The sequence below is a fragment of the Ranitomeya imitator genome, chromosome 5 (genome assembly GCF_032444005.1).
Source record: "Ranitomeya imitator isolate aRanImi1 chromosome 5, aRanImi1.pri, whole genome shotgun sequence".
NCBI classification, from domain to species: Eukaryota; Metazoa; Chordata; class Amphibia; order Anura; family Dendrobatidae; genus Ranitomeya; species Ranitomeya imitator.
Genome location: NC_091286.1, coordinates 706,773,550 through 706,784,149, shown reverse-complemented (window position 1 = coordinate 706,784,149; position 10,600 = coordinate 706,773,550).

Sequence of the window (10,600 nt, the reverse complement as noted above, 5' to 3'; positions counted from 1 at the left end):
GTTGGTCCTAATTTCTTGGGGTAGAGCATTCCAGAGGATTGGCGCAGCACGGGAGAAGTCTTGGAGTCAGGAGTGGGAGGTACGGATTAGTGCAGAGGTTAGTCGAAAGTTGCTTACAGAGTGCAGCGGTTGGTTAGGCCAATAGACAGAAATGAGGGAGGAGATGTTAGGGGTCGCCGCACTGTGGAGAGCTTTGTGGGTTAGAACAAGTGCTTTGAATTGTATCCTGTAATGAATGGGCAGCCAGTGTAACGACTGGCGAAGAGCGGACGCGTCCGAGTAACGATTAGCCAGATGGACTGGAGAGGGGAAAGTCGAGTGAGGGGGAGGCCAATTAATAGAGCATTACAGTAGTCCAGGTGGGAGTGGATCAGGGCGACAGTGAGGGTTTTTGTTGTTTCCATGGTGAGAAAAGGGCGGATCCTAGAGATGTTCTTTAGGTTTAAGCGGCACAAGCGGGCAAGAAATTGAATATGGGAGGTGAAGGAGAGATCGGAGTCAAACATAACACCCAGACAGCGCGCCTGCTGCCGGGGTGTTATTATGGTGCCACCCACGGAGAGGGAAACGTCAGGTTTAGGGAGGTTAGTAGATGGCGGGAGCAGAAGAAGTTCAATTTTGGAGAGGTTGAGTTTCAGATAGAGAGCGGACATGATGTTGGAGACTGCAGACAGTCAGTAGCGTTCTGTAGTACAGCGGGGGTAAGGTCAGGGGATGACGTATATAGTTGTGTGTCATCAGCATAAAGATGGTACTGAAAGCCAAATCTGCTGATGGTCTGTCCAATTGGGGCCGTGTAGAAGGAGAAGAGAAGGGGGCCAAGGACTGAGCCCTGAGGTACCCCAACAGCGAGAGGAAGAGGAGATGAAGTGGAGCCAACAAATGATACACATGAACAAATGATAAGGAGCGGTCACAAAGACAGGAAGAGAACCAGGAGAGAGCAGTGTCCTTAAAGTCTAGTGACTGGAGCCTAGAGAGTAGGAGAGGGTGGTCAACAGTGTCGAAAGCTGCAGAAAGGTCGAGAAGAATGAGCAGAGAGTGGTCACTATTACAGTGCCTTGTGAAAGTAATCGTCCCCCTGGAACTTTTCAACCTTTTTCCCACATATCAGGCTTCAAACATAAAGATACCAAATGTAAATTTTTGGTGAAGAATCAGCAACAAGTGGAGCACAATTGTAAAGTTGAACGAAATTTATTGGTTATTTTAAATTTTTGTGGAAATTCAAAAACTGGGAAATGGAGCGTGCAATATTATTATACTTTGTTGCGCCTCCTTTTGCTGCGATTACAAGTCTCTTGGGTTCTGTCTCTAGCAGTTTTGTACATGGAGAGACTGAAATTCTTGCCCATTCTTCCTTGGCAAACAGCTCGAGCTCAGTGAGGTTTGATGGAGATCGTTTGTGAACAGCAGTTTTCGCTCTTTCCACAGATTCTCGGTTGGATTGAGGTCTGGACTGTGACTTGGCCATTCTAACACCTGGATACGTTTATTTGTGAACCATTCCATTGTAGATTTTGCTTTATGTTTGGGATCATTGTCTTGTTGGAAGACAAATCTCCGTCCCAGTCTCAGGTCTTTTGCAGACTCCAACAGGTTTTCTTCAAGAATGTTCCTGTATTTGGCTCCCTCCATCTTCCCATCAATTTTAACCATCTTCCCTGTCCCTGCTGAAGAAAAGCAGGCCCAAACCATGATGCTGCCAACACCATGTTTGACAGTGGGGATGGCGTGTTTAGGGTGATGAGTTGTCTTGCCTTTACTCCAAACATATCGTTTGGCATTGTTGCCAAAAAGTTCAGTTTTGGTTTCAGCTGTAGATCTCTGCAGTTCATCCAGAGTGATTGTTAGGGGTCGAGTTCCCGCCTCTGCACAGGGGGAATCTTGGGCCATCTCCACTGCGGTCTCCTATTCTTTTCCTGCCGCAGTGGAGTCTGCTCAGCGGAAACGTCGGTCCCAGCATCTTGCTCAGTCCCACTCTGTACAAAGAATTACTGCTGCTTTTCCTGCTTCTGCCATTGAAGTCAGTGTTGGGCAGCGGCGAGCAGATGTTTTTGGGACTAAGTCCTGCTTTTCTCTTTCTGAACATGCCCAGGGCAAGATCTCCTGTTGGAGATCGAGGGCCACATGCTCAGGTACTGCAGCACATCCCATTGGTCCTCCAGGAAGGTCCTGAAAGTGCAAAACTTCGGTAGCAGCTTCCCATTGGACCTTTATTGGAAGGTCCTGAACGTGCTGCAACTATATAAGCTGCGCATGACCGCACGGCCATGCGCTAGTATTGACTTGATATGTGTGTGTAGATGGATGTATGTCGATGGATGAAAGCTCCTAAATCATTCCCATTCCTAGTGTTGTTGACTGTTCGCGAATGATGGTAGCTATCTAGCGCCTGACTAAGCCATCAGCACAAAACACACATTACAGCGTCTAGTTGCTGTGACCGCCAGTGCGGCGCCGTGCGCTTTCTCAGCGCTTTACTGTCCCAAGCCTGGGTGGTTAGTGGCGTCCGCCAGTGTGGCACCACACGCGCTCACGTGCATCTTTAATACATCTATTTCTGTCACTCTGACACCCCAGTAGCGGTGTCGAGCGCATGAGGTTTTTATGAACTCTATTCCTGTGTCTTGAGATTGAGTTCTGAGACTCCTTGCTTCCGCTCTTGGTGCGGTACCACGGTCTTGTGATGCAACAGGGTTCGCTTCCTTCACACAGGGTGAAGTAAACCCGTGTGTGTATTCACATTGTACCGCCATATCGTCCGTCATCACTAGCAGCAGGTTTTCACCTGCACGCTGGATCCCGGACTGCGAACGCACCTGATACTATTCCATCTTAAACTTGGTGCGTTCCGCCAGTCCCAACAGTGATCATGGGCCTCTTGGCTGCATCTCTGATCAGTCTTCTCTTTGTCTGAGATGAAACTTTAGAGGGACGGCCGGGTCTTGGTAGATTTGCAGTGGTATGATGCTCCTTCCATTTCAATATGATCCTTGCACAGTGCTCCTTAGGATGTTTAAAGTTTTGGAAATCATTTTGTATCCAAATCCGGCTTTAAACTTCTACACAACAGTATCACGAACCTGCCTGTTGTGTTCCTTGGTCTTCATGATGCTCTCTGTGCTTCAAGCAGAACCTATCACAGAGCAGGTGCATTTATACGGAGACTTGATTACATACAGGTGGATTATATTTATCATCATTAGGCATTTAGGACGACATTGGATCATTCAGAGATCCACAATGAACTTCTGCACTGAAAGTAAAGGGCCTGAATAATATTGCACGCCCCACTTTTCAGTTTTTGAACTTCCACAAAAATTTAAAATAACCAATAATAACTTCAGAACTTTGTTCCACTTGTTGTTGATTCTTCACCAAAAATTTACATTTGGTATCTTTATGTTTAAAGCCTGATATGTGGGAAAAAGTTGAAAAGTTCCAGGGAGCCGAATACTTTCGCAAGGCACTGTACATTTTGCTGTCAGAAGGTCATTGGTCACTTTGATGAGTGCAGTTTCTGTCGAATGTAGGGGGTGGAAGCCAGACTGTGAAGGGACTAGGAGGGGATGAGTGGAGAAGTAACGGGTAAGGCGGTAGTAGATCAGGTGCTCCAAGAGTTTAGAGATGAAGGGGAGACCGGTCTGTAGTTATTTGTGCAGGATGGCTCGAGGGTAGTTTTTTTAAATAATGGAGTAATGATAGAGTGTTTGAAGGAGGATGGGAAGATGACCGAGGAGAGGGAGAGATTAAAGATTGTAGTTAGGTAAGTTGTGACGACTGGAGAGTTAGACTGGAGGAGATGTGAGGGAATGGGGTCGGTGGTGCATGTAGTCAGACGAGAAGAAGAGAGGAGCCTGGAGACTTCTTCTGTGATGGGATCTAATGTGGAGAGTGAGCCAGGGGAAATGCAGGGAGGGATGGGAGTCACTGTACTTGGTGGCTGGGAGCAGATTTCATGGCAGATATTATCTATTTTCTCTATAAAGTATACAGTATATAAAGTATAGCAAAATCGGGGGTTGGGAGTGTTTGAGTATGAGGACTGGTGGAGTTTGGGCAGGGCTGCTTTTTTGTCCCAGCGTGGCCCTGTTCTGAACACTACTGTATACAACTCATACAGGAGAGAATGTTTCCTAACATTTTTTTCCAACAAAGTGCAGTTTCTCCTGGGTGTGGGATGTTTTATTGTCACTCCTTAACCCCTTCACCCCCAGCCTGTTTTCAGCTAGCTGACCAGGCCAATTTTTACAATTCTGACCACTGTCACTTTATGAGGTTATAACTCTGGAGCTTCAATGGATTCCGGTGATTCTGACATTGTTTTCGTGACATATTGTACTTTATGATAGAGGACAAATGTCTTTGATATGATTTTGCAATTTTCAAACTTTTAATTTTTATGCCCTTATATCAGAGAGTCATATCACACAAAAAAGTTAATAAATAACATTTCCCACATGTCTACTTTACATCAGTACAATTTTGGAAACATTATTTTTTTTTGTTGGGAAGTTATAAGAGTTAAAAGTTGACCAGCGATTTCTCATTTTTACAACAAAATTTGCAAAACCATTTTTTTTAGGGACCACATTACATTTGAAGACTTTGAGGGGCCTACATGACAGAAAATACCCAAAAGTGACACCGTTCTAAAAACTGCACCCCTCATGGTGCTCAAAACCACTTTCAAGAAGTTTATTAACCCTTCAGGTGCTTCACAGGAATTTTTGGAATGTGGAAGGAAAAAATAAACATTTACTTTCCTTTCACAAAAACTTTCGTTTAGACATAATTTTTTCACTAAAAGGGTAATGTGACGCCCAGGAGACCGGGATACCCAGCACCGGACCAATGGGGTCTGTCTCTTGAGGGGGATGTCACGGGTGGCTTGACCCGGTGCTGTGGCCTCAGGCAATGCACAGTGTAAAGGGTATCATGAGGGGACAGGCACTTACTTGATCAGCAGCAGGTTCTCCCAGCGGTGACGATCCCGATCCTGGATAGATGACTATTGTCCAAATGAAAGACTGAGGCACTGAAACGTTTAACCAGTTTACTTTAACATAATAGGATTTACAACCAGTCCTGTCACCGGAGTCTGTATGGGAACTCTGAGTTACTTTGACCCTGCCGGGGTCTTCGCCTCTTATTGTGCGCAATTTCTGTGTGGCCCTGCTGCTGTATGTGAACTGGCTGCCGGCCCAATCTGTCCCCTCCGGGTCCTGGTTCGACGGGCAACCCGAGTCCTTTTATCGGTTTACCCCCTCTGGGAGTACCGCTGAACTCTGTGTCTGTTGCTGCGTCCGGCCCTAGTGAAGCTGATATCACCTCACGTTTTTCCGGTTGCTGTATTATATATAATGAATACAGCCACGGATCCGGTATCCGTCTTTGCGCCTGTTCTGGGTAGTGATTAATGCTACCCGGTTCTCACAATGTCCTTTTTCTCTATCCCTCTTCTCCTCAGGCCGGTGATTTAGGCCTGGTAACAGTCACAGAGCTGTTAGAGATTCAACTGTATGACCTCTCACTATCAGCTCCTTGGCCCAACTGCCAGTTCTTCTCTCAGACCAGAATGGATCAAGGGGAGTCTCTGGAGCTCCCCCTTCTGGCCGGAGGTGGTAGTGCAGTCTTGCTATTTTAGTATTTGTACTTACTGTCAGTAACTATTTTTGTGGCAAATACCCCTAGGGGTGCCACATTCCCCCTTAGTTAAGAACAGTACTCCGGGACTGTGGGACAATAACATTTTGAAATAACAATTAATATGTACAGAGTCTTAAAAATGAAAAGTTACAAAAACCACTCAAGGAAACAAAAATAGAGTTCTGTAAAAAGTCACTTCAAATAGCGTCCATTAATACAGTTCTATCCTTAAAGGTATTAGGAACGGCACTGTACTTAGTGTCCAGGAATTTAGTTCCATTTTTCCAACGGAGTTATCAATATAAAGTCTAAAGAAAGTTCAAAAAGAGCAAAAAGCAAACTTCAAAAAGCAGTCTTTCCGGAGCTTTGATTTAGTGCCTCCGGGCTGATAAAAAGTTCAAGAATATGCAAGAAGTTCATACAGACAAGTCTCTGTAGGCACTGGGCTTAAACGTTGCAGACTGATAGCAATGACTATACTACATTTTCTGTTTAACTATATACGGCATAACATATATACAATTCACATTATGAGCTTTATAGTTGGTAATCTGCATACCTGGCCGGTAATTGACCCTGGGTACTACGCTGTGATCTACGTAATAGCGGTGTCTCTTCATGTGGTGTACTACTGTCTACTGCGGATGTAGTATCTGCCCGCTCTGCTAAAGATAATTCCACGACTATGGAGTTGGCAAGTCCACCGTGAATGGGATTACTCTGACCAGGAATCTGTTCTTCCTGGCCTGGAACCTCCTGTAGTACGGGGTCAGCCTCTTCCTGTCTTGGGACTTCTGGTATTGGGTTCGGTGTTGGGTAAAAGGCCACTATGGGAACCACTACTGCACCATGGTATGTTAGTAGGGTTTTGGGAAAGTCTCCTATACAGGTGTGATACACTTCCTCTTCTTTTTCCTTTACTGGTTGAACCTGTATGGGTTGAATAACTTCTGGTTCTGGCTGGACAACGTCTGGCTCTTTCAATGCTTCCGGACATAATTTAAGATTGTCTCTTGACACTAGTACAGATGTTAAGCCTCCGTTTTTGCTAATGAGACACATTTTAGGATTATCCACTCTTGTTGGTAAAACTGTGTAGGGTACGGCTTCCCACTGATTGTCCAGTTTATTGGTTCGACGATTTCTCTTGAGCACTTGGTCACCCGGTCTTAATGGGGTCGCTAGAGCATTCTGGTTGAAAGTTCGCTCTTGTCTTTCTCTAGTTTGCTGAAGGCTTCTTTCCACACTCTCTTGCACTTGGCGATACTGCTTTTGCCGTATGATATCCCAATTGGAGTCTTGAACTTCTGCGTCTGGTTTCAGAATTCCCATTTCTAGATCGATTGGTAATTGGCCGGGTCTTGCACGCATAAGGTAAGCTGGGGTGCAGTTGGTGGAGCTCACCGGGACATGATTATACAGATCCACCAAGTCAGGCAATTTCTCTGGCCATTGATTCCTTTCTGTCTCAGGTAAAGTCTTTAGTAGGTCTATTACAATATGGTTCATCTTCTCGCATAAGCCGTTTGTTTGTGGATGATAGGCCGTCGTCCGGATCTTTTTGCAACCATACATATTACAGAATTCTCTGAAGATCTCTGATTCAAAGGCTGTACCTTGGTCGGTGAGAACCTGTTCCGGATATCCATGGGGTCTACAAAAGTACGTTTGGAACGCTTTGGCTGCTGTTTTTGCTGTCAGATCTTTTACGGGTACTACTACCAAGAAACGTGAATAATGGTCCACGATGGTCAAGGCATAGACATAGCCGGACCGGCTTGGTGTCAACTTCACGTGGTCCATGGCTACAAGTTCAAGTGGTTGTTTGGTGATTATGGGCTGCAGTGGTGCTCTTTGGTTCTTTTGATCGTTTCTTCTGAGGTTACACGGGCCACAATTTCTGCACCACTGTTCGATTGATTTTCTCATCCCGACCCAATAAAATCTTTCTCTTAGAAGTACTTCTAACTTTTTCCAACCGAAGTGACCAGCACCATTATGGTAAGCTTCGAGGACCATCTTCACATCTTGTTTAGGCACAATAATCTGCCAAACCAATTCATGTGTTTTCGGATTGGTGTATCTTCTACAGAGCCTCCCTTGATACAGGAACATTTTGCCTCTCTCTTTCCAGAGTTGATGCGTCTCTTCTGGGGCATCCTCATAGGGATATGCACTTTGCTCAGTCAACAGTTCCTTCACCAACTTCACAGCCGGATTGCTGTCTTGGGTGTCAGCCCATCTATGGTGTGCTAACGGATTAAAATTCACCTCTTGTTGTTTCTGATAGGTACTTGACTGATGATGTTTTGCCTTGGGACGATGGAAGGCTGGTAGTTCAATTTCTTCAAGCTCCCCCGTTTCCTCTTCTACATCTCTCAAGTGTGGCATCCGGGATAGGGCATCGGCATTTCCATTCTTGCGACCTGCTCGATACTTGATTATGAAGTTGTAATTAGATAACCGGGCTATCCATCGCTGTTCTAACGCACCTAATTTGGCTGTGTCCAGGTGGGTCAACGGATTGTTGTCAGTATAGACAATAAATTCTGCAGCGGCCAGATAGTGTTTGAAACGCTCCGTCACAGCCCAAACTACTGCCAGTAGTTCCAATTTGAAGGAGCTGTAATTTTCTGAATTTCTTTCAGTAGGCCGGAGCTTTCTACTTGCAAAGGCGATGACTTTCTCCCGACCTTCTTGCTTTTGTGACAGCACCGCTCCTAGTCCCACATTACTGGCATCGGTGTAGAGGATGAAAGGTTTATGGTAATCTGGGTATGCCAGAACCTCTTCTCCGGTTAGTGCCTTCTTTAGTTGTTCAAAGGAGTCTTCCCTTTCGTCGTTCCACTGAAAAGGAGGGTTTCGGTTTGAAGGTTTCTTGCAAGGGTGCTGCCAACTTGGTAAATCCTTTTATAAATCTGCGATAGTAACCCACCAATCCCAGGAATTGTCTCACTTCTTTTGCGCTGGTAGGTCTTGGCCAATCCCTTATGGCGCTTATTTTCTCGGGATCTGGAGCTACTCCCTCCGAACTCACGATGTGTCCCAGGTACTGTACCTTTGGCTTGAGAAGGTGACATTTGGATGGCTTGACTTTCATGCCATACCTGGATAAGGCTTCGAACACTTCTGCCAGGTCTATTAAGTGTTGTTCGTAAGTCTTCGAGTAGACGATCACATCATCTAGGTACAGGAGGACGGTCTCGAAGTTCTTGTGTCCGAGGCAGCATTCCATCAGCCGCTGGAAGGTACCGGATGCGTTGCAGAGTGCGAACGGCATGCGATTAAATTCACATAGACCCATTGGTGTGGTGAATGCCGTCTTTTCCTTATCTCTCTCAGCCACAGGGACTTGCCAATACCCGCTTGTTAAGTCTAAGGTGGAAAAATAATTAGCAGATTTCAAAGCAGTTAAGGGACTCTTCTATCCTAGGCAAGGGGTAGGCGTCTTTATGGGTGATGTTATTAATCTTCCGGTAGTCTACGCACATTCTCATGGTTCCATCCTTTTTTTTGACAATCACTAGAGGGGCCGCCCAGGGGTTACAGCTGTCTCTTATTACCCCGGCCTGTTTCATTTCCCTCAGCATATCTTTTGCACATTGATAGTGAGCGGGCGGTATGGGTCTATATCTTTCTTTTATTGGGGGATGGTCACCTGTGGGGATTGTGTGTTCTACCCCTTCTATCCGTCCGAAGTCCAATGGGTGTTTACTGAAGACTTGTTCATATTCCGTCACTAGCCTATACACCCCTTGTTTTTGATGGGTAGGTGTTGAATTTATGCCCACGTGTAGCTGTTGGCACCAATCCTCCATTTCTCCATCTGAGCCATTGCCTTCCACCTGACAGGTTGGTTCTAAGGGCTCAATGGTTGTGATGGCATTGTTGTCAACAGTATATAGCTTTGCCATTGTAGCATACCTTGGCAAAGTGACCTCTTCCTCTCCACAGTTCAAAAGTCGTACCGGCACTCGTCCCCGGTGTACCTCGACTATCCCTCGTGCTGTGAGTATAGTGGGCCTGCTGTCGGTGTACACTGGTTCTATTAAGGCTTGATAATCTCGTCCCTTAGTACCAATGGCTGCTCTACACCATACCAGCATTTCTGTTTTTGGTGGGATTACAATAGACGTTGGATCACTTACCCTCACACTGCCGATTTCTCCACCTGCAACTTCTACCTGTTGCCTTAACATCAATACTTTTATTTCCCTCCGGAGAACTCTCTGCTGGCAGGATTGGGCAGTTTCAGCAATTTGCTGTAAGACAGAAATGACTTCGGAAAAGCAGTTCTCTAACACATTCATTCCTATCAATACAGTTGGTTCACAGTTCCGCCGGTCAATATCAACAACAATTATACCCTGTTTCTTCAATTCTACTTTACCAATCTTTACGGTCATCTCCCTGAATCCTAGTTTCGGTACCAACTTACCATTACTGGCCCATATATCTAGTTCAACATCAGAGGGCCCTTTATCAATATCTGCATCAGCCCAGTACCTCTTATAAAGGATATACGGTATAGATGAAATCTGGGAACCTGTGTCCAGCAAAGCGTTGAGGGGAATTCCGTCCAGCACGATAGGGATAATGGGTCGTCCTCCGATGTACCTGTTGTGCCAGGGTGTTGGGCCTTGAAAGTTCATTCCTGCGAAGCGGCCCGCATTCCCAGGGGATTCCCGTTTAAATCACAATCTCGTGCAAAGTGGCCTGGCTGCTGGCAACGGCGGCAAATGGGCTGTCCATCCGGTTGGTAGCGGTCGCGGGGTTGTCCTCTCCATGTCGGGTATCTCCGGGGTCTCATCCATGGAACATCCTCTCTACAGTTTGCCAACTCCATCTTGTGTCCTCTCATCTCCTGCATGGTTTTAGCCATTGAAGCAACAACATCAGCTAAAGAGTCAAGCTTTTGTTGAAGAGCCTCATTAGTACTGGGCCCCAG